The following is a 22,107-nucleotide window of genomic DNA, read 5'->3' on the forward strand; positions in this document are numbered from 1 at the left end:
GCCAGATGGGAACCGATTATCATCCGGATTGTAATTGGATGTTAAGCTATTCGTTCCTAGATGGCTCAATTCTACCCCAATTATCTTATCTGAAAAGATTAGGGTTTTTCAAATGTTGGAACAAATGACGCTAGGTCGTAAATGACCTGTCGGAAACAGTTCCTACAGACAGCTTAACGAGAGCAGTGTGAAAACGGAAGAGATGCACCCCAAGTTGCCGTTAGTGGTAGTCAGCCTGGCTGCGATCTGTGCGCTCTCTGTTGTGAGTGCCGCTCCGGAATTTGTGTTGTATCAGGAATGGTTCGGCAACTACAGTGCTCTCGGGGAGCAGCAGATGCTGGTGAAGCGTGCGTACAACTCCAACCAGACGCTTTACTTCAACAAACTGTTGCTGCCGATCTTGGCGAACGCAACGGTTGAACTTCGGCGGGTAAACGCAGCTGCGTGGAATGATATCCAGGAGGCGGAAACTGAGAACCAAGAATGTCTGTACCTCGTTCACGATCTGTTCGAGATTTATACGCAGTTTGCGGTACAAGATGTGCAGATCTGCGCTCGCAATGCGTCGGAATATCTTACCCCACTGACTACGAATGACTTCTTCCGCTATGCGAACTTTGTCAACCGGGAATTGAGTCGGATCACGCATACGGTGCTGAAAACGATCGGAACGTACAGCAAGATTTTAGAAATGGACAACGTCAACAGTATGCTGGAGAATGAGTACTACGACTTCAATTGGATGGTCAACACGTATCAGACGGTCATCAACCAGGAACTGGCCCGTTTCAAGGCGGATCATGCAATCGTGGTGGAACTGCAGCGCTGCACGGATCAGGCGGTGTATTGGCACGAGAGCGATATGTTCTACGTGGTTAGCTATCTGGAGTGGTATTGCGGTGCGACGCGAAGTGGCACGAAGAAGTGAGTGAGTTGTATGACAGCGAACAATACGTCATAAAAAGTGCAATAGATGGTATTGTTGATTATCTTAGGCGTAATAAAGATAAATGCTGACAAAACGTCTGGATGGCGTTTGTTCGATAATGTTTGTATTGTACTGTAAAGCGCTTTAATTCTAATCAGCCAAAAGCGACGCCTAATTCATTCCATGCTAAATATTTGTTTTCAATGGCTTGAACGGAAATAAGCTGTTCACAGACTGTTTTTTTCTCGGTGTATTATCTGATTGTGTTTGTTGTTCCCAGCTCCCAGAAGGCATGTACCTAGCGCAGCAAGGAAGGTTACTCTAACTTGACCCTAATATGAGTGTAACCTGTTAGAAAGTTACTCTAATATTCTCACTAACTTTAGGGTAAAATGAGACTAAAATTAGACAGATCTGCAACACTTTTGTTAGGTATGTTTATGTTTGTTGCATGATTTGATCTAACATGTTAGTCTAACTTTAGAGTGAAGTTAGTTATGTTTCGCAGTGGGCGGTCAGGGTCTTCTTCTTCTTCTTCTTATTGGCATTACATCCCCACACTGGGACAGAGCCGCCTCGCAGCTTAGTGTTCATTAAGCACTTCCACAGTTATTAACTGCGAGGTTTCTAAGCCAGGTTACCATTTTTGCATTCGTATATCATGAGGCTAGCACGATGATACTTTTATGCACAGGGAAGTCGAGACAGTTTCCAATCCGAAAATTGCCTAGACCGGCACCGGGAATCGAACCCAGCCACCCTCAGCATGGTCTTGCTTTGTAGCCGCGCGTCTTTACCGCACGGCTAAGGAGGGCCCCTCCTTAGGGTAGGGTATTGTTATTGTAGGGCGGTTAGGGTATTGTTAGGGTTGTTTGAAAAGGGCTTTTATGCTGATTTATTTACATCCAGCTGTCATTCATGACAGAATGATTATGTACTTGTGAAAATCGTGAAAATACATAACCAAACTGCCTCGAATGACAATGGGATGTAAATGAAATATCAAACAAGATCAACAGTAAGTTTTTTTTTTTACATAAATTACATTTTCCGGAGATTCCTCCAGAAGTTCCGTCAGAGATTCGTATGAGTTCCTTCGGAGATTCCCCCAATAATTGTTTCAAAGTTCCTTCGGGGATTCCTCCAGGAATTCCTGGAAGATTTTTCCTCCAGGAAATTCTTCTGAGATTCCTCCAGAAAATCCTTCAGTGGAAGAAAATCCTATAAGATTTCCCTCGGAGATTTCTCCAAGAATTAAGATTCCTCTTGAAATTCCTGAGGGATCCCTCTAACAGTTCCTTTGGAGATTCCTCCAGGAATTCCTGGAAGATTTTTCCATGAGATCCTTCTGAGATTCCTCCAGGAAATCCATCAGGAGTTGCCTCGGAGATTCCTCCAAGGATTCTCGCGGAGATGCAACCAGAAATTCCTTCGGGGACTCCCACTGGATTCCCCTACGGTCTCCTTGAGAGATTCATGCAAAAGTTTCTTCGGAGGTTCCACAAGAGTTTTTTTCGGAGATTCCTCCGCGGGTTCCTTCGAAGGTTCCTCCAGGAGTTACTTTGGAGTTTGCACCTGTTATTCCTTTAAAGATTTCTGAAGGAATTTCTTCGGATATTAATCCAGAAGTTCCTTCGGAGATTCCTTCAGAAGTACCTCCGATGATTCCTACAGGAGCTCATTCGGAGATTCTTCCAGAAGTTATTTGGGATATTTCACCAGAAGCTTCCTAAAACAAAACACTTCCAGAAGTTAGTTCCCCTTTCCTGACTATTTGGATCCAATCTTACCACTTAGTGATGATAGTTGCATTGCTGAGCTTCATTTATCCTTATAAGTTTTATTTTAATGTCAATTATTGTCGGTCGAAGAAGCGCTGGGAAGCCACGAGAAACAAACACGTGAAATCAATTTTACTTTTTTCCTTTCTTTTCTTCAGTATCTGTGCACCGACCGAAGCCGGTCGGCGGAGTGAAACGAAAAGAACTGTCAAAATTTAAAGAAAAAATGGAATCAGCATAAAAGCATAAAAATGGTTATGTATTCGAGCCGTAACATAACTAATAGACCCTAACCAGTGTCTAACTTCTCACAGATTGTTACTCTGGGTAATTAGGAGTGGCGACACTGTCAGAATTGAGCATAAGCATGAGCATGATGGCCGTGCATTTCATAGTTGCTACTCCGTGATCGACCAGAACAATCGCAATTGCACAGGGAACCAATGGATGAAAGCATGGGACTTGCTCTCCAACCTCAATGTGCACAGTAGAGTGATTCAAATTTTGACTTTTCCGCTCCCCTGTGCTCGAACGTTTGTTTTTGCTATTTTAATAGTCCTCCCAAATTTTTAGCTGTTTTGGATGTAATTTGATTGTGCACGTGCCATTTGAAGGTTATATGAAAATTACTATGAGAATTGCCACTTATGTAAAGGATCGTTTCGTGAAGCAGCCCGGGAATAGATCCTTAGCTGAAAGTCAGTAGTTGTTGCGAAGCAATCTGACTTTTGTGAGCAAAATTATAAAGAAAACAAAAATGTTCATTATTGATATTGATGTTATTCTTTTACGTGTTAAATTGAATTTCCCACAATTCAGTATTTCCCTAATAACTTTCGTTGCCAGAATAAAATTGTTGAGCAACAACGACGATTTTTTCCCTTATTAAATTTCCCATATTGCTAACGTATTCATACATTTTTAGAGCCTAATGGGCAATGATGGGGAACGGTTTTTCGCAAAAGTTGCTGTTTTCATAGTAATTTTCATACAAGTTTCAAATTGCTTGTGCTCAGTCAAATTACATCCAAATTAGCTAAAAATTTAGGACGATTATTAAAATAGCAAATGCCATCGTTTAAGCATAGGGGAGCAAAAAAGTCAAAATTTGAATCACTCTAGTGCACAGTCCGAGAGCTCTAGTATTTTGGATGATCGATAACAGCGCTGGCCACGTCCTCACGGTCAGGGTTGGCCATTTCTCACACTACGTCTTGAAATGTGCAGAGATTGTGCAAGTAAAGAGAAGTGTATTGATTCACACTCGAGAGCATTTATACGTCACGCTTAAAATCAATAACACAGAGATGTGTTTGCTTCACACAAAATGGACCTAATGCAGAACAACACCTAGATGAGCGACAGTTACACAGCCACAAAAATAGCTCGTGTGGTTTTATTGAAGCTTGGATTTCAATATTTTCAACAGTATTTGGTTCCTCATGAAACAAGGAATCTGTACAAACGTTTACATGTTAAAAAGTATCGTTATCACGACCGTACGAGGCATTTTTGTGCCTGTGTAACTGTCGCTCATCTAGGTGTTATTCTGCATTAGGTCCGTTTTGTGTGAAGCAAACACATCTCTGTGTTATTGATTTTAAGCGTGTGCGCGTGATTGAAGCCAAGAGAAACATTATTGTAAAAGAGTGAGAACATTTTCGAACGTGTGTGGTTTGCTGTTGTGTATAGGTGCGGTAAGACGCGCGGCTACAAAGCAAGACCATGCTGAGGGTGGCTGGGTTCGATTCCCGGTGCCGGTCTAGGCAATTTTCGGATTGGAAATTATCTCGACTACCCTGGGCATAAAAGTATCATCGTGCTAGCCTCATGATATACGAATGCAAAAATGGTAACCTGGCTTAGAAACCTCGCAGTTAATAACTGTGGAAGTGCTTAATGAACACTAAGCTGCGAGGCGGCTCTGTCCCTGGGAGGGAGCTCTCGATACTACACATCAAATAAACAAATACTGTCGTCAGGCAACAAGCAAATTTTCTACAAGCATAAACAATCAACGTAGGCGCCACCTAAAAAGACCAAATTTTGTTTTGTGTGTTATTGTTGTTATATTGCCTTAGAAAATTTTCTTGACGAGAGTTTTGTTCTCGGCTCGCACTGACATGTCATGACAGCTAGATTTCGGCTCGGCTTGACACACACATTTTTTGAATCTGTTTCTCCCTCCCAGCTCTGTCCCAGTGTGGGGATGTAATGCCAATAATAAGAAGAAGAAGATAGAAAAGGTCCACGCAAAAAAATGTTGCGGTAAAAACTACCATTCCGAGGGTTAATTTAAGAATACGCACCGACGATTTTCAGCAGACAACAAACCCGTTTGATTTTACCATGCGCGCAGTGAAAATCAACTGTGGTCGTGGTGGAATGTTGTTACATGAACTGAATCAGTGGTGAATTTGTCCGAATGCTTGGTTAATTCAACTGAAAATTTGTGGTTGTTTTAAAAAAGTGGCGTAGTCTACAAAATAGTAATTGTTACCATGGAATTTTTTTCTGTGTCTATGTTTAGGCGTTTACAACAACTTATTTATATGGAAGATTTAGAACACAGCCTAAATGTATGCATTTTGGTAAACAGCTAATTGGCATTTTCCTGTCCCACAGATAACAGATATTTAAGCTAGAACAAATTTTATTGAAAATCCTGTGTAAACTTTTGAATTGATATACGTTGGCCCACTACTGCCATCTACTCAACTGATTGCGGCAGTACATACTGACGCAGCTGATTAACAACCGTCGAACGCAGTCAATGGATTTGACAGCCGCATTCAGGCTGCGTTTTCAATAACAATGATCTTTGCGCCATCTTCAACCGATTGCTAAACGCGGTCCCAATTTAAAATACATTTGAATTAACGGTTGCAGATGTTTACACACGTTTCGGATGCCAGCCTCAATATCTGTTATCTGTGCCTGTACTCTTTACACTTGTGAGCTTGTGTGATGGCGAGCAAACTCTGTCATACAAAGAGAAAGTGTATTTCTGCACGATACACTCGGATAACAGATCGAGAAAGAGAAGTTTTCACACCTTCACTTGAATACTCCTCAGAGCGAACCAACCCTGCTCAGTGCTCACGGTCATCGGGGTTGGGAAGGAAATCTCGCTTAACTTTTCAAAAGGACCTAAGTAACATTTTTTTCATGAATTAATTTGAGTACTGCAATCAAAAGCTTTCATGTTGTTCTGTTGATTGCGCTATTCAAATTAATTCATGAAAAAAATGTTACTTAGGTCCTTTTGAAAAGTTAAGCGAGAAATGATGATGCAGTTACTCGCCCCCTGCAAGCCGAGAACACCTCTGCACTCGCCACGAGTTTCTGCGGAACTTTATTGAAATCTGGGGGTTAGGTTCTATGGCAGAGGTTCGTCTTGGTTAACAGGTTGCCAATTTGATAGGAATGAAAGGGTGGTTTATATTCTAATTGGATGCCGAAACGATCTTTTTTGCTCATTTCGAATTCTAACAGTTACCTGCTAGAACTTATAAAGTTTTATAGGTGTAGGGATAGAAGATGGAAACGGTATGAAAGCCCATTTTCAGTTCTAGCGATTGCTAGAACATGAGAAATATATGAAAAGATACAAAGTAGAAGGAATGGAACGAGCCTGGGATTGAACCCACGACCTCCTGCGTATGAAGCAGAAGCGGTAGACAAATGACCACCAAGTTCCCGTAAGTAATTAAGAGTGGCGACACTGTCAGAATTGGAACAAAATTCATCTGTCATTTCCACACTAAATCGTGTTCCAAACGAGCAGGAGCAGTTATGGGAAATGTCAAAAAAGGCATGGGGTTTCTATTACTAATTTGCTAATAACTTTTTTCAAAAGTTATTTACACATCGGATTTTTTGATTAACATTTAATGCTTAAAGGATCCTACAACTTTGCCGAACAGACCATTATTCTAAATACAAAGTGTGAGGCATGATAACGAAATTAAAAAATGTCACGGAATGTCGTGACATTAATGTCATTTGACAATTATTTGGCTCTCACGCCGTCAATTTCAGATTTGGTGCGATGAGCTATTAGAAAAAGTTATTAACAACTGTATGTTGTATATACATTAGAGTGGGGCGTCATGGTCATTTTTTCAAATCAATGGTTTTTCGAAGCCATTCTGGGTCCTGAACAACTGTGCAGAATTTGGGACCGATTGGTTACTTCCTCGCTTTCCGCATCGCGTTTGAAGTTTGTATGGAAATTAGTATGGGAGAACGTATATTTTTGCATTTCTACTACTAGAGGCTTCAGTTCATCGTAAACCAAGTGGCACATTGCGTTAAAGTATAGCCCAAAGGATGCCGAAAAACTTTGCTGAAGAAGGCACGTTGCTGGAACGTCCACGAAAAAAGTTATAACGCTTCGAACATTGAGTGTTTAAACCATATGAAAAAAATCGTTTATTCTGCCAGCACTGCCATAATTTAACTGAGTGTTATTTCAAAATAATTAATATTATTGGGCTTTAGAGCTAATGGGAGCTATCCGGAATCATTTCACAAAGAAAAAAATCCGACGAGAAGGAAGATGGGTTTGCCCTTCGAGAACCATAGGTTGTCCGGTAGTGCTGGCAGAAACATTGATTCCTTGCATATGGTTTACACAATCAATTTTCGAAACGTAATAACTTTTTTTGTAGACCTTCCAGCTATGTACCTTCTTCGGCAAAGTCTTTCGGCATCTTGCAGACTAGATGCTAACGTATTGAGTCACGTGATTGATGATAAATTGAAGCCGCTAAGAGCAAAAATGTAAAAAAGTACGTTTTCCCATACTAATTTCCATGTAAATTTAAAACGCGATGCGGCATGCGAGGTTGCAACAAATCGAGCCCATATTTTGCATAGTTGATTGGGGTCCCAAAACGATTCAGAAAAACCTTGATCTCACTTGATCGGACGAAGTTTGCATTTTTCCATACAACTGCGCCCCACTCTAATATACACATGTAGCCCTTAAAGGATCCTAACTTTAAGGGTTACATATTTATATAAAACATACAGTTGTAGATAGCTTGTTAAAAAAGTTATCAACAAATTAGTCCTACGACATCGATATCAGGAGACCTGCAAATGCGGCACATGTCGCCACTCTTAACTACATACACTCTGATAATCCCAACCTTTTAAGGTAAGAACATTATGGGGAAGGGTCATTTGGCCGAAACCCATTCGGTCGAAAGCTATTTGGCCGAATGCCACTAGAAGTTGTTTGGCCGAACAGACCATTAGGCCGAATGGGTCCAATGGGTCGTTTGGCCGAAAGACGACCCTTTCGGCTAAATGGCTTTCGGCCGAATGACCCTTCCCCGTTGGTTTTCGTGAGGAATGATTTTCGTAAGGGGCCATCAGTAAAATACGTGTAAAGGATATGGGCAGCTATCGAAACCAGCAGCGTAGACAATTGCTTATCTGAGTTTTGAAAGTTGTCTGAACCGTAGACATGGTCATGGATAGTTCTGACAACAGCTGACGCAATTCATGGTTCATTCACCTTCTTCATGTACCGTCTTACATCAGCACCAGACGATAGATAGTTCGAAGCACTTTTTTTTCAAGAACCCCAAGTGCGCGATTGTTGTTCCACGAGCATTGTCTAGGCCTCGTGTCCGTAAAGAACTAGCTATATTAAGCCTGTTGCTGTCATGCACTTTGTCTTCCACATGTTGATGACTAGTCCGATCCGCTTATCTTCCCTCTGCAGTCTGGTGTAGACTTCCTTCATCTCTTCTCAGAGTTACGTACCGTATGTAAAAGTCGTTGTGTGAAACCAGGTAGCTGAACGGACCAGGTATTCGCCATTTGCCAGGTATTGCAAAAATGCCGCGAATACAAAGTGCCCACACATCATCTAGTCATTGACTTCAAAGCCGCATCTGAGACAATCGATCAAGGCCATCTATGGCAGCTAATGCACGAAAACGGATTTCTGGATAAACTGATATGGTTGATCATGGCGACGATGGATCGGGTGATGTGCGTAGTTCGCTCAGAGAGTGACGACAAGGTGATGGTCATTCGTGCCTGCTATTCAACATCGCGTTGGTGGAAGTAATACGAAGGGCAGAGACAAGGATGTTAGCGATCATTTAGTAATTCGCGTTCGATCAATTAGAACTTGGTCAATAACTCATTTCAGAAGCTGAATTTTAAAATGTGTTGTATGGTGGACTTCTAGTGCGAAGGTTTTTCTGCAACTCTGTCTTATGGTTCGTTGTTTGAATTCCACTAGTAACGGAATTATAACTATAGTTTCAGTAACTTAGACTAAATGATAACAAAATTCCAATCATTTAGTTTAAGTTACTGCAACTAGCGCTATAACTCCGTTATTAGTGGAATTCTAATAACAAACCATTAGGCAAGGTTGTAGAATAACCTTCGAACTAGAATTCCACCATACAACACATTTTGAATTTCAGCTTCTGGAATGAGTTTTTGACAAACTACTAAATGATCGAACGCAAATTACTAAATGATCGATAACATCCTTGGGCAGAGATTGGCACAAGTGGTACACTCTGAAGAATCCTCACGTCATAATCACTTGAAAAATCACGTAACTGATCTGCTTGGAACAAACTTCGATTGTTACTTGATGTTAGTAACATTCACCTGAAATTCACGTCACAATTACTAAAAAATAGCTATTTATGACTGTAAGTTCATGTACATAATTTGAATGAGTTTGTGTTAGTGTAGCTATAGCTTCGACATTTTCGTCAAACTTGCGTTATGCAACGTACATACCAGTCAAGAAGTTTGACGAACATTGACTCCACCGCCAAGAAAACGCTTCGGTTGCTGCTTTGTTTGAACGTGTGTGAAGTTGTTCGAACAACCATTTGACAGTTGGCGGCTCGGTTGGAAAAAATTAAAACGGTTTGATTTTGGTTTGAGTTGTCGGGGATGGAGTCAAGGTTTGCCGATTATGTTTGAGCATTTGTAGTGAAGTTGCACAAACCCCCATATATATTTTGATGGTTGGTGCTCAACTTGGCGCTCGTTCGTGCGTGATATTGTTGGTCGAATAAATTGATTGTTCGTGCCGCTGTTGGTGAAACTTGATGGATGTTTGAATAAACGAGAGGTGGAGTCAATGTTGGTCAAACTGCTTGACCGTGTGTACGTTCCATTGCGTGAGTTTCACGTAAGAAAAAAATCAAAATGGCGTCGAGTGCGGATTTAATAAATAACCTGTTGGCAGATTTGCAATTTCCACGTGATTTACTGCAAAAATTGGACGGTAATTCATGTTGTGGTCTACCCTATTGGACAACACGCACTCGTTGCAGAATCCGCATCAGCAGTTTGTCGTTGATGGGCACACTGAACTGGAGTGACAGGCCTTCCGCCTATCACTAACCGTGAGTAAAACAGAAGACAACAAAAGCAATCTAATTGGAAAGAACACATTTATAAGCTCTATAATTATACTCTAAATTCTAAATATCTACGCATATTGTCTATATAGTGAACTATAATTCTAGTGAATTACTACTAAACTAAAGGTAATTTACGACTACTTAAAATTATAACTTAAAACCTAATTGATTAATAATATTAGAAGATACAACTATATCTATTGATCACATCGATCGACTCCGGGCTAACCTGAATTTTTGAACCCATGCACTGAACCCGGTAAGTCATGAACTAGGCGAGTATCAACTTATGTTCCTTAAAGTAAATATATTCACAGTATTCACTCTCTTGAATGGACCAAGCTACCGAAGCTACCGTACAGGCATACTAAACGTAAGTTTATCAAACTTTTAATTAAAACAGAGGTGCTCATAACGACCTCGGTGACGGATCACTTATACTTATGTTACCTAAATACTACACAGAGAAAAAAAATAATTGTGCTTTTGAGAACATCGCACTGTCGTTTTGAAAGTTGCTCATTTCTAGTAATTTTGAGTAGCGAAACATTTACTTCGAGAACAAAACTTTCTATTTTAAAGTTTTTTTGTCTTCGAAATTTTGTGGCCTTGAAAGCGAACATTTTCACACTAAGTGATAAAATGTTGTTAAATGAGCTATTTATTTTTCTGGTTGGGCAACACTGGCTATTATACTCTGGCAACTTATCGAGCTGTCAAACTCGTAATTCAAGAATTCTCGGGTACTTATTCAAAAGGACGTATGTGATTTTGTAAACAAAGATTCAGATGTCGATTTGTCCGATCTGATTGCCCTCCCACGCAAACCATCACCATAGACAGACAGGGAGAGGCTTCGGCTACCTGTTGGTGGTGTTGGTTTGCGTGGGAGTGCCATCAGATCGGACAAATCGACGTTTGAATCTTTGTTTACAAAATCACATACGTCCTTTTGAATAAGTACCCGAGAATTCCTGTTGAATTCAAAACGGAAAAAGGGCTAAAAAAATACCATCGACGGACTTAATGGAGCCACAGGTAAATATTTTCAGTTTCTCTTCTATGCAATTAAAAATTAAAACATGATTTTGTCTTTTATTTATCGATCGCCGTAGATGTTTACGAAACAAAGCTGGCCTCGGAAAAGTGCTTCAAGCAGCAATCTGCTATCGGCCGACTGCCAAAAATTCGACGATGACTGCGCTTAATTCTATCCGTAAGTTTCAAATAGTGGACTATAAAGTTAATGATGCTAACAATAAATTTAGTTTCCAGGATATTCAACATGGGCCGAGCATTCGCGACAAGATCCCGGAAAGCAGAACAACAATAAACCTCGCAATAAACTGCATCAACATAGAGTTGACTGCCACCCAAAATGCGACACTAATGCATAGAATCGAAATAAATGTGAAAACCGCAGGAAATAACAAGAGAAATAATAAATAAATAATAAAATAGAAGCAAAATAATTAATTTAAAATGTGTTGAACTTTATTTCTCGGCAAACCTAATTTTAAAATGCGCTAGTGAAATTAAGAATGGTATAATTTGTTGTTTTGAAAGTATCACTAGTTGATTCTAATGCAAAAAGCACCTTTCGTTTTAAGAGGAAAATGTTATCTTGAAAGTATTCCTCTTGTCTTGCGAGGTGACATTTTTTGCATTGGTAAATTTAACAGTCCTATACTTTCTACTGAAAATCACTAATTATTTTTCTTAACTTTACCAACGTTTTTTCAATTTTACCAACGATTTTTTTTTGTGTGTAGTATTAAGAGCGTATATATTTTCATTTGTATAACACAATGCAGGAAATTTATAAACTTCCAAATAAAGAGCTGTGAAATACAGATTGCTCTGGAGCTTACAAATTCGGAAGAACTCCTCGTCCTCGCTCCTCGCTAGTCGAAGCAGATTTCGACACATGTTTATTATCGATTCAGTAGAAAATCGAATTATAGCCGCTAACGAAGTTGGATTTTTCTCACAATCCATACGTTAAACCTAATTTCGGAAGTGGTGCGCTGTATAGCGTATCACCAAGTGAAAACAGCGCACTACTTCCGAAGTAAGGTTTAACGTATGGATTGTGAGAAAAATCCAACTTCATTAGCGGCTATAATTCGGTTTTCCACCGAATTGATAATATATTCAGCTAATCAATCATAATATAACTTCTTTATGTTTCAGCTGCTGGAATAGGTATACTGAACCTTGTAACTAGCTCGGAAGAACAGTTTAGCGATTGTTTGGAGCTGTTGGATCTGGACGACTCTGAATTCGATTCGCCATACTTCTACGGGCTGTTGCAGTCCTGGAGAGATCGAAATGTAAGAATTTTGGAAAAACTATTGATTGTTAACGTTCAAGAGTTTGGAAAGCACTTGTCCACCATCCAAAAGCACTTATGAAGTCGTTTGTGAACAGCTCGCCCCGTCGGCGATTCGTCCTCAAAAATCCGAAGGAGAACAAGCACAGCCGTTGTCGCTAGTACTTCCTGGAAAATGTGCAAAATTCGAGATTCCAAGTTCAACCTATTTAGCCACTGGATTAACAGACACATCATCAAAAGCTTCTGCGCAGGAAACCACTTGCCAACCACCGAGAGCCACTTGTCAGGTTGCTTTCTAGTTCCCCCCCATCGGCCATTCGCCCTCAAGTATCCGCGGGACAGTCACATCATTCATCGCAGGCACTCGCTGAAAATCACGCTAGTCCGAACTATTTTGTCACAGCATTACATCAAACATCGTCAGCAGCTCACGAGCAGGAAGCCACTTGTCAAGCTGCTGGCCGACTCGTCCCGTCAACCAGGAACCTCTAAACAAGTTGTCTATGCTGTAGAGCAAGGTTCTTTGAACACTTCAGATATATCTTTCTCGACCTCAGTTGAAAGTGTTGTTCATGGTGAAGATATCACTGATGCCAGCAATTGTGATCTTGTGATTCCAGAGCGTTCTCCATCTGAAGCACTTTTTGATCGCAGCAGTTTTAATTCGTTCAACTGTAGTATACTGCTAGAAATATTGAATCGGCCAGAAGAAGGTAAGGACATCAATGCAAAAGCCCGGGATGGTGAGCTGTCTGAAGCAAATCAACTCCAACTTGCAGGAATAGTCGCCAAATATCATCTGACTCACCGAGAAAAACTACGCGCCGAAGATTTGAAAATCTACAGCCTTGGAATTTGCACTTTGTTTAAATCTGAACGACAGGTAAATATTTTAATATTTAATAAAAATTAAATAAAATATATTGGCATTTTATAAATAAAAAAATCCTTATCCATTATCTTTTATTACAGGAGAACTACTTTATTGCCAGAGGAGGTGACAGAAAGAATCATGGTGGAAAAATCGCAAATAAGATCGTTAATTAAAAAAAAAGGCAAGACGGAGGAATTAGAAGAACAGCACGCCAAATGCCTCAAGCGCAGTGCACCGTCATGTGAAACAGAAAGTAATCTAGATGAAGCAAGTATCCAAGCTTATGAATGACTTATGCTCAACCAAGAACCCTGGACAACTGTAATCGATAAGTGGCCTTTAAGCATACCGAAGCGAAAGCCCTACTTACAAGCAAACTCAACCGTGAGCAGGATTTTTACGGTTTTTCCTCACTACGAAAATCAATATGGTTATCAGCTGGTGAGTTAAATTATCATATCGCTAGGGTTATTTTATTGTAATCATACATTTTATTTACTTCCATTTAAATACAGATCGATTCTGATTACAAGCATCTAATCGGTGGACGATCGAATGAAATCCTGAAACTCGAAGCGATTCAACCAGATGTCACGGCATTCATTGCAAGAAAAGCTCACGATCCATCCAAGGAACAAATTTTAAAATTACTTACCAACAACGACACACCCGAAGGTAAAACGTTTTATATATTTAGTTTAATTATGTATATACATAAAATTTGTTATGCTAATTTTATTTCAGATACAAAGCATTGTGCTTTACTCTTGCGGCTGAGTACAGTGTTGCCACCTATTACGGCCGGAACACATTTCAAACCCACAATCTGTGTTTCGCAAGAAGACACGCTCATATTTGCTGAATCGGAGATTGATGCTTCTGACAAGATACAAGATACGTATCTAAGTTACACTAATCGCAAGTTGCCTTTAGTTCCCAAATTGGTAGTTCTGGGAAAATATATGAACGACATTAAAGGACGTTTTTTGTGTACTTCGAGGACTTCCACTATGAACTACCAACAGCAGCACGTGCAATCGATGTGATAATAAAAGCATCTTCTGTGTTTGGCCTACTTACTCTAAAATTTCAAAATTGGTTTGGCACTTTCTCAGCAGCGAAATTTATGGCATAACCGAACGAGAACCTTATGCAAGCATCAACAAACTAAAAACACTGAAAAGCAATAATGATTGGTTGTATGATTGCATCATGTACTTCGAGATTCCAAGAAGCAGAGGAATATTTTCAGCATTTGAAAAATGATCATCAAGTGCCCGTATTGTATCGATACAATTGCACCGTGCTGACCTGCTGACAGATATTTACAAACTACCATTCATTTAAAAAGCACATAAGAGGGCATGAAGTAAAAAACAAGTTCAATATACCGTCAGTATCACCAACTCCGCCAGCCAGAAAGAGGAAAAGATTTGCTGATCCAGTCGTACTCGTCGACGTATCCCCGAACAAAGTTATAATGGACGAGGAAAAACATCAGGCTGTATGCACCAATCAATTAGTAACACAGAATGATACCCTGTTGTCAGCTGCTGTACAATTCACAATTGGGCTACATATGAAAAGTAACGTGAATCGTAAACATGTGCATCATATTCAACAAGACGTCACTCAACTGCTACACAGTATAGCTCTCAATTTGGAAGCTCTGAATGTTGTTCACCATGACCCACAGGATGAATTGTAATTATATGTAATTTGAAAACATACGTAGATGAGATAAAAAATAAGTTTGATCCTATTGATACTGATTACTGATTAGTTACTATTGAAAATAACGAAAAAGTTAGGTCCCGTTTGTTGTAGTACACAACCTGCCGACAATGATTACTCCACTCAATCAACACAATCATATCCAGCCACCCATCCACCACCCAATACACATAATCCACAGTAATCGCCCATCCTCCGGCTGCAAAACACCCACTATAGTGTGTGATAAAAGACAGTGAACAAATTCTAAAAGTGATCTATATTGTTGTCAAGTAAGGCATTTTTAGTCAGACTAAACATTTTATTGCAATAGTTATTATTCCTACAGTGAGGCCAGAAACATTATACATGAAACCGAACAGTACAAATCTCCGTAAGACAGTAGCGGTAATTAACGAATTGACTGCCATCGAGTAAGTTTGTGAGAAAGATTGAATATTGAGTTTGTTAATTTAATTTATGTCATAATAAAACCACAGGCCCTGAAGAAGATCCCATCCCGGATCGAAACGTCGGCGATGAAGTAAAACTGTCAACGCTATTACCCGTGACTGAAATCCAATCCGAAAATTAAGTTATAATGATAATTTTTAAAACATGTATAATAAATAAAAAAATAATATATGCCCGGTAAAGTTTCAAATAAATTCAAACAATATTGCCCACTAATTGGTGGAGAAGTTTTCACGTTTTTGCCTTTCTCGAACAACAAAGTTGTACCGAAAGGCTATAATTTCACTCCAAAATTGAACTTTTTATAGAAGTCTCGGAGACCCATGATGTTATATACCAATCGACTCAGCTCGTCAAACTGAACAAATGTCTGTCTGTCCGTGTGTATGTGTGTGTGTGTGCACACGAAAACCGAAAAACATTAGCCACTTTTTTATATAGTAATTATTAACCGATTTTCTCGCAACACGTTGCATTCGACAGCGGACAAAGCCTTGTTGATCACTATTGAATTTGATAACGATCGACCATTGCGTTTAAAAGTTATTAAGGAAATGGAATCGAACTATATAAGCGCCATGTAAGGTTGGTGCCTTGGCTAAATGCGAGAAAGGCAGTATCACCACTCGGTGAATTAAGTTGAGTTTTTTTTATCGAAATTACGTAAATGACTCCCAAATTGGCGGGCAGTTAGTGATTTATCTTTTATTTATTTCAAAATAAAGTACCATTTACTTAAAAAGCACTTAAAAAGACGTAATGGAATGCCAGGTAAAACGTACCTGAAATCATGTAGTTTTTACTAAAAGTTCACGTAACCAGTACGTAGAAATCACGTCACGTCATTGGTACTGGAAAATCCAGTCAGATTCACTTGAGTTATCACGTAACTCGTCAGAGTCAAACCTGTTCGAGGTTTACGTTTCATTCAGTATGGTGGATGAGAACCACATGTGTTTTCAGGAAAATATGACGTGAAGATTATTTTGAGTGTACGATTTTCACAAAGCCCGATCAACTAATCAACATTGTTATCCGTTGTGTGGCCGGCAAAAAAAAAACCTTAGCAGGCCGACAGGGTACCCGGGCACCCACGAAACTAAAATGCTTAAATCACAGGTAATTTTCAACCGTTCTACATAATTTTGGACTCGTTCGATTTAAAACTTCTTCCTCTTCTATCAACTTGTTATCGGGATGGACCGATACAGTCACTTTGATTTGCGGGAAATACGGTTTTCGAGGGACATGTCCTACTTAGATTATATTGATTGTTGATTTCGGTAGGTATTCTGCAATATGGGTATCAAATTTCTTGAAACTTCATCAGCAGATTGATCTTTATTGTTTTGGGTTCATCAGAAGTGCAAACCTTCGATTGGCGATTTCAGAACAGGTTCCTCGAAGGGCCATAGATGGCCTAAAACATTTTTCAATGAAGCATCATCAATATGGATACCAAACTCCTTGAAATAATCTCAAGCGCATGTTCTTGATGATCCTGTGCTCATCAGTTAAGTTAACTCCGGAGTGTTCATTTATTAATAGGTTCAATGATGGGTCATGATGTTAGAGATACATTTTGCTGGGGACTTTTGTCTGCCCTTCAGTGACCTCAGGGTCGTTTTTCTTAAAGCTCTTGGGAGAAATTGGAGGGGTTGGCAGGCGGAAATACTTCCCTAATCAACAGCAAAGAGGATAGTCATACAATGCGAGGTGGAGAAATCAATTTAAAAGTAATAAAAAGATAATGGAATTTGCTCTAAAATAAATTATGTCAAATCTGGATTTTATGGTTTGCATTTTAAATAGTTTTAATTATTCGTTTTTGGATCGGATGTTGATCAGGAATATAAAATGGAATGGGTAATATTACACACCTTTAGCACTCGGGCATTATTCGCGCCGGGCCACGAGGGATGGATCCGCGGGACATCAGTAGGAATCGTCGGCTCTTCTCGTTCGCTCCTGGTACTTCCAAAGGGACATGCTTCCGCCATTACAAGGGATCGACACACGAGGCTTTGTCATCCCGCGACCAGAGAGACTCACTAATCCGCTGCCGCAATTGGGACAACCTGTGACAAGACGTTTCCGTGCGCCACAGAATGCCAATTCGATTTCGCCGGCCTCGTTCCAACGACGAGAACTATCCGAGATTTTAGCGTCGATACAACCACCTGCTTCCACTTTATTCCACCAATGGCCGACTTGCTGCTCGTTTACCGCACTTCACTAGTAGAGACCGCTCGTTCGTCGGTTGACTTTTACCGCTGCTTTCTTTTCGTGTTCATCAACGAGAGTGAGGAAGTAGTGGTAAACTGTCGCGCAGACAGTCGATGTCAAAGGTGCGTTACGGGTGTGATGCGGGATAGGAATAGGGATGGGCAAGATGGTTTCCGTATTTTAATATTCGATTAGTTTTATTTCAATTCCGTTACTTTTAAGTTCATTTCAGTTTTAATATTTTAGAGCAATAGTAGGTAATAGTTTAGGTAAATAGTAAGTAGAATTTTATGAATAATTAATTATGTATAGTAAATTTAGGTAAATTTCTAATGTAAGCAATTTGGCAGGTTACAATGAGTCGTTCTAAACAATTTTAAATGGTTCAGAAAGCTGCAACTTTTCTTGAAATTGATTTTCTAGCAAGAAAAGTGCATAATCATTGCAAGGACCCCTCATTGACCCCTCGGTAGCCTCCAAGTGGTCCACCAAAAGATTCAGGACATTCGAAGAATTGATCAATTCCGGAAATTTGCCCTAGACAGCTGTGACTTTTCTTGAATCGTTTGTTTCAGCATTCTGAGAGCAATATCAATGCACGCACTACTCTTCGGCCTTAGATAGCCACTAAGTGGTGCTCCGGAATAGAACTGTATACCAGTGTTGGAAAAACTCGCTTCACGAGTAAGAAAGAGTGTAATTTTGCCTACAAAAAACGCTGCATACGCGCGAACCTGCTGCTTGCATTTTTTCTGGTGCTTGCTTTGTTCGCGAGTACGGACATAGCAAAGACATAAATATGACTGTATTTTGTTCGTGAGTGAAAATCACTAGAGTTCTTCCAGGAATTCTTCAGAGAGTTCCTCCAGGAATTCCTCTGGAAGTTTCTCCGGGAATTCCTCTGGAAAGTCCTCCAGGAATCCCTTCGGAAATTCCTACAAGAATTCCTCTGGGAGTTCCTCCAGGAATTCCACCGGGAGTTCATCCATTCCTCCCTAAGTTCCTCCTGGAATTGCTACGTGATTTCCTACAGGAATTTCTCAGAAGTTCCTCCAGGATTTCCTCCACGAGTTCTTTCAAGTACTTCTCCAGGATTCCTCCAAGAATTCTTCTGGAAGTTCCTCCAGGAATTCCTCCAGAAATTCCTCCAGGAATTCATCCGAAAACTCCTTCAGGAATTCCTCCGGAAGGTCTTCCAGGAATAGCTCAGGAAGTTCCTCCAGGAATTCCTCCGAGAGTTCATCCAGGAATTCCTCCGAGAATTCTTCCGAAAGTTTTTCCAAGCATTCCTCCGGAAGTTCCTCCAGGAATTCCTCCGGAAGTTCCTCCAGGAATTCCTCTGGAAATTCCTCCAGGAATTCCTCAGGAAGTTCTTCCAGGAATTCCTCCGGAAGTTCCTCCAGGAATTCCTCCGCAAGTTCCTCCGGAAGTTCCTCCAGGAATTCCTCCGAAAGCTCCTCCAGGAATTCCTCCGGAAGTTCCTCCAGGAATTCCTCCGGAAGTTCCTCCAGGAATTCCTCCGGAAGTTCCTCCAGGAATTCCTCCGGAAGTTCCTCCAGGAATTCCTCCAGAAGTTCCTCCAGGAATTCCTCCGGAAGTTCCTCCGGAAGTTCCTCCAGGAATTCCTCCGGAAGTTCCTCCGGAAGTTCCTCCAAGAATTCCTCCGAAAGTTCCTCCAGGAATTCCTCCGGAAGTTCCTCCAGGAATTCTTCCGGAAGTTCCTCCAGGAATTCCTTCGGAAGTTCCTCCAGGAATTCCTCCGGAAGTTCCTCCAGGAATTCCTCCGGAAGTTCCTCCAGGAATTCCTCCGGAAGTTCCTCCAGGAATTCCTCCAGGAATTCCTCCAGGAATTCCTCCAGGAATTCCTCCAGGAATTCCTCCAGGAATTCCTCCAGGAATTCCTCCAGGAATTCCTCTGGAAGTTCCTCCAGGAATTCCTCCGGAAGTTCCTCCAGGAATTCCTCCGGAAGTTCCTCCAGGAATTCCTCCGGAAGTTCCTCCAGGAATTCCTCCAGAAGTTCCTCCAGGAATTCCTCCAGAAGTTCCTCCAGGAATTCCTTCGGAAGTTCCTCCAGGAATTCCTCCGGAAGTTCCTCCAGGAATTCCTCCGGAAGTTCCTCCAGGAATTCCTCCGGAAGTTCCTCCAGGAATTCCTCCGGAAGTTCCTCCAGGAATTCCTCCGGAAGTTTCTCCAGGAAATCACTTTCCACCTGACCCAGGTCCTTACAGGACATGGTTGCCGTGCAGAGGGAAGCAGGCGCGAAGTTGACCCTTCCCACCTTTCGAGGACATAGGGCGTGGTAAGGCCACCTGGAAAGCCGGCAATGCGTTGGCATGGTGTTCTTCTAAAAAAGCGAGTCACGATATTCGGTGCTACAAGGACACGCAGCTAACCTTGAGAGTGCGTTGTGCACTGGTCCCTTTTTGAAGCATTACAACCTGGCAGGCATCCGCTAACGCTCAAAATCTATCACCTATACCGGTGGGTAATAGGTTCAGATGCACCATTTCTGAGTCAACCATTGCGTGGACATCGCTGTTTACAAAGGCACCCATGGGATCACAAAAGGCGACTATCTACAACAGGTAGAGATAACGGCCCGGTGGGGGGACGCTTTTAACATGGAAACAAATTCTACAAACAACGAAGGAGCAGGCGCGGTGAATGTTTTCGCATAGAGTGGAAAGCTGCAGCGATCTCCAGTGATGTCGCAGGTAGCAGTAGCGAGTACCAGTAGTACGGCCAAGACTGCTGAGAACCAGGCAGGCCAACAGGAGCTAGGAGGCACCTAAAAGAATGTCGTACGCAGCGATCCTGAAGAAGGTGAGAGAGGACCCGGAGCTAAAAGACTTGGGTGAGAAAGTGGTGAGAACTAGGCGTACCCAGAAGGGGGAGTTGCTGTTGGAGCTGAAGAAGGATCCCACGATCAAGAGCTCGGCCTTCCGAGAGCTCATTGCCAATTCATTGGACAGTGACGGTAACGTAAGAGCTCTAACGCAGGAAGCAGTGGTCGAGTGCAGAGACCTGGATGAGATCACGACGGAAGACGAACTGTGGGATGCACTGGCCTCACAATGCAAGCTGGGGAAGTACAAATGACGATAAGACTAAGGAGAGCGTACGGTGGCACACAAGTAGCAGCGATACGACTACCAGTAGAGGCAGCCAACAACATGGTGGAGGCGGGCAAGGTGAAAGTAGGATGGTCGGTGTGCCCGTTGAGATTCGCTCCACGAGTCACCAAGCAGATGGAGCGATGCTTAAAATGCATGGCGTTTGGCCACCAGGCGCGAAACTGCAAAGGCCCGGACAGATCCGGTCTATGTAGGAAATGTGGTGAAGAAGGACACGTTGCTGCACGAAGCAACCAAGGTGCCTGCTCTGCAAACCGGAGGACGGAAACGACCATACGACGGGTGGCTTCCAATGGCCTGCATACAAGAAGGCGATGGCGGGCCGGGATTAATGGAGATCATCCAGTTAAATCTCAATCATTGCGACACCGCACAGTAACTGTTGTGGCATTCGACAACAGAAGCAATGTGTGACGTGGCAATTATTGCTGAACCGTATCGGATCCATTCCGACAACGGCAACTGGGTGGCGGATTCATCGGGGATTGCGGCTATCCAAGTGATGGGCAAATTTCCTATTCAAGAAGTGGTAGACAGCTCAAGCAAATATTATATATTAACTTACTTTAAAATCTTTGGCTCAAGCGAAGGTTTCGTTATCTCCAAAATCAACGGGATCTTCGTATGTAGCTGCTACGCACCCCTAAGATGGACTTTGGAGCAGTATAACCGGAGGCTGAACTCACTCACGGAGAAGCTGATCGGCCGAAAACCGGTAATCATCGGAGGCGAATTCAACGGTTGGGCAGTGGAGTGGGGAAGCAGACTGACTAACCCCAGGGGTTACAGTTTTCTGGAGTCGTTGGCAAAGCAGGACGTCATGCTGTGCAACGAAGGTACCGTTAGTAGATTTCACAGAGGTGGCAGGATGTCCATCATCGACGTCACGTTCTGCACTCCGTCGCTGGTGAGCAACATGGACTGGAGAGTTTGTGAAGACTATACCCATAGCGATCACCAGGCGATCCGGTATAGTGTTGGAACACGAATGCCGACGGTACGGCGAGAGATTAGGAATAGCGGGCGAAAATGGAAGGCCAAGGGCTTCGAAGCACTTCGAGCAGACAGCGGCGCTACAAATCTCGATGCAGATGAGTTGACAGAAACTCTTGCGAGGGCATGCGATGCGACGATGCCAAGGAGACTGGAGCCAAGGAAAAGCCGACGGCTAAATTACTGGTGGAACGAAACTCTTGCTAGTCTTCGTGAAGCGTGTCTCAGAG

General features: G+C 41.7%; 1 protein-coding gene across 2 annotated transcripts in view; it reads right to left on the reverse strand.

Annotated features, from left to right (window-relative positions):
• LOC134225762 (probable maleylacetoacetate isomerase 2) overlaps positions 1-22,107 on the reverse strand; it is a 165,307-nt gene that overhangs the window by 32,158 nt on the left and 111,042 nt on the right. The window lies entirely within an intron of this gene.

Source organism: Armigeres subalbatus, chromosome 1, assembly GCF_024139115.2.
Source record: "Armigeres subalbatus isolate Guangzhou_Male chromosome 1, GZ_Asu_2, whole genome shotgun sequence".
Taxonomy (NCBI): Eukaryota; Metazoa; Arthropoda; class Insecta; order Diptera; family Culicidae; genus Armigeres; species Armigeres subalbatus.